Here is a 3429-nt window from a genome sequence, read left to right as displayed (position 1 = left end):
ATGCAATAAATATGGTCCCCTAACACAATAAGATATTTTATATTCATATTATATTCACATTTATTATGTATTTATGACTGGGAAGCAACCTTAAATATTTTAGGCAGCAAAAATAAAACAATCATAAGTGGAAATAATACTAACAAAGTGCCTTGTGTTTTTAGCCTTTAATAAAAGTCCCAGGTTATTAAGAAAACTTTGAAAAATGTTTTGTAAATGAAGGAGAGAATTAATAGTCTATATTTGCTTTAAAGTACTTAGTACTGCTTCTTCACTCAACTCCTTCACAATGCTCAGTTGAATAAGTTAAGAGCTACTAAAGTCACTGCTAAACATCTTGTAATATGAATGACTTCTCTTCTGGCTAACTGGAATTAAAGGCAATTTGTGAAGTGTCTCTGTATTTCAACCCACAGAGCAGCAGACACTGCTAGGGATCTGAGGGTAACATCTCACCCCACCAGTCCACATGGCCTGTGAGCAGGTGTGGAGAGGACCATCCTTCAGCCGTCAGGGCACCATGGAATCAACTGTCAAGCTTTCTACCATTAATTTACAATCACACATGTGTCCTTTTTCCTGGTATTCTACTCCCACTGGAGACTTTTTACTAAGACCTTGTTCCTGTGAATGCACGTGGGACACAACATGTTGTCTTCAAAATGTGGGGGTGGAAAATTGCAGGCAGGAAGCAAGAAGAGTGCACTCACTCTCCCTGCCTGCTTTTCGGGAACCCAGGCTTGTCCAGCATGAAACTGGAGGTGAACCCAACCATCTGTGTCTGCAGGGAGACTTCTCCCATGGACCACACACCACCTGACATCACAGTTCTCCTGTGGCGATTCCACTGCCTCCGTGGATGACCCGGCCCTTGCTGCAGTTCTGGCCCAGGAAGCCAACAAAGCCTCCGGGGCAGAAGTTGTCACCACAACCGTATTAACTGCCATATTAACTCCCTCCAGAAGAGAGGCAGACTCTAAGACAGGCAAGCCCTCCTCGCGGGGAGGACCTACTACAGGAAGATCAGTCCTCTCACAACACATCCTTCGCTCTGAAATTTTCAGGGACATTTTCTTCTTGTTCACATTTGATTTTCTTTGTGTTGATACCCGGATCTTGGCCTCCTTGGCTGTGCAAGGAATATCCTTTTGATTTGGATACGCATACTCACACAATCGCCTGTATGCATCCAATTTCTGGCCTTTGCTGCTCAGCTTTAATTGCTGGCACCAGGCCCGTACAATGTCCCAGTGAAGCAGATTGACTGGTGGTAGTTTAGACGGTAAGGGAGGAATTGGTATCTTCTTCTGGGGTTTGGGGTTGTCACTGCATTCTGCTGCCTTCTTTGGGCAGGACTCTTCCTTATGCTTGGCAGACATTTTTCGTTTGGTCCCCTTCTTCACTGAGGTTCCCAGCGACACTGTGCTTTGTTGATTGACAGCCTGCTGATCCTCTCCAGTTTCTGCCTGCTCTTGTTCAGATTTGGAATGTCCACATTCCTCCCTGGACTTCTCTGTGGAGTTCCACTCCTTGCCTCTTGCATTCTCCATAGTCAGAGAGAAGTGGAAGTTGAATAAAAAGAAAAAAATGTTCCAAAGTGGCCCCTGGCCCAAGACTGCTTACTCTTTGAAAAGTCTCCTCCCACTTCTGTGCTATGGTTTTACACAAATGGCAGCGCAGTTGGTTTCACCATTATAGCCACACATGTGGCTTGTAATGCATTGTGTTACAGCGTCCGTAGGCAATGGGAATGTTTCAGCTCCGTTATAATCTCATGGGACCACGTTCACATATGCAGTTCATTGTTGATGGAAACACCGTTATGTGGTACATGATTGTAATTCGAGTCTTCTTTTTTTTATTTTCTGGTCAGTATGCTGTTGTCAACTTGCTGGTATTTTTAAAGAACCAGACTTTTGGTTTCATTAATTTTCTCTGTTGTTTTTCTATTCTCTGTTTCATTAATTTCAGCTCTAATCTGTATGTTGTTAATTTTCTTACTTCTGCATACATTATCTTTAGTTGATTCTTCTTTTTCCAGAGTATTTAAGTGGAATGTTAGGTTATAAACTGAGATCTTTCCTGTTCCTTAATATCGCCCTTGATGGCTATAAATTTCCCTCTACACTTTAGTACATTAGCTATATCCTATAAGTTTTGGTATGTTGTGTCTTCATTTTCATTCATCTCAAAGTATTTTCTGATTTCCCTTTTGATTTCTTCTTGGACCAATTGGTTATTTAGGAGAATATTTTTTAATCTTTAAATAGCTGTGAGGTTTCCCCAATTTCTTCCTTCCGTTGATTTCATTGTAGTAGGACAATATGCTTTGTATTATTTCTACTCTTTTAAGTATACTGAGCTTTGTAGTGGCCTAGCATATGGCTTATTCTGGAGAGTGTTCTATGTGCACTTGAAAAGGATGCATATTTTTTTTATGGTTGGGTAGAGTGTTCAATAGATGTCTGTTAGAGCTAGTTCATTTATAGTGTCGTTCCAGTATACTAGTTCCTTGTTGATCTTTCTTTTTAGTTGTTCTTGTATGAATTCCTATAGGTAAAGGAAATGATGCTTTTCAGTGTGATTTGTGTTGCAAATATTTTCTTCTGCTTTGTTTTTGTCTTGCTAATGATTTGTTCCATGCAGAGTTTTCCTTCTAATTATTATATTGTTAACTTAATGCAACTTTTATGGTTTCTTGTCCTACCGAGAAGGTCCTTTCCCTCTCCAAATTTATAAAACAAATTTCTCATGTGTTTTTGCATTACTTCTATGGTTTCATATTTTACAATTAACTCATTGATCCACCTGTCTTTATTTTCTTATAAGGAAAGCATATTATTTATTATTTGTCAGCAGTAAGCTTAGCTGCTCCAGCACCATTATAGAATAATCATGCGTTTATTATTGATAGCAAGTGTCATCATCCTACTGTAGGAGTAGGAGACCCGGAGACAGGACTGAGACCAGAGGCAAGACTTGGAGAGTGGGTGCAGGTGTTAAAGTAAATGACTCTCAGACAGAAGCTAACTGGAGGGGCTGATAACTGCAGGCAAGGACGTGCTTGTCAGCTACCTCTGTCACCTTGCATGAACTTTGGCTAATTACAGTATCATTTGCATTGTAGTTTTAAAATGTCTCCACCCTTGAAATCACCACATCAGTTTGGAGACCACCATATAAAGTATGAAAACAGGAGGGAGCCCAATTCTCGGAATTACTACCTAAATTCTTAGTAAAAACCAACCCCTTAGGCTTGACTATTCCTCCCCTCAATTAGTAAGATTTCAAAATCCCAAAAACTGCTTCCTCCCACTGCAGCTGCTCTTTTCCAGCCTGTCCGCTCTCTCTTGCTCTGGACAGTGTACGTTCACTTTCAATAAAAAAAAAGGCTGTCGCTTGCTTGGCTTATGTGTTGCATCCTGAGCT

General features: G+C 40.6%; 1 pseudogene; it reads right to left on the bottom strand.

Moving 5' to 3' along the window:
* Nucleotides 1-587: 587 nt before the first annotated feature.
* Nucleotides 588-1550, bottom strand: LOC105825213 (annotated as a pseudogene).
* Between the last annotated feature and the right edge of the window lie 1879 nt (nt 1551-3429).

The sequence above is a fragment of the Propithecus coquereli genome, unplaced genomic scaffold (genome assembly GCF_000956105.1).
Source record: "Propithecus coquereli isolate 6110/MARCELLA unplaced genomic scaffold, Pcoq_1.0 Scaffold79, whole genome shotgun sequence".
Taxonomy (NCBI): domain Eukaryota; kingdom Metazoa; phylum Chordata; class Mammalia; order Primates; family Indriidae; genus Propithecus; species Propithecus coquereli.
The sequence above is the reverse complement of the archived record's forward strand: the minus strand, read 5'-3'. Positions and strand labels throughout refer to the sequence as shown.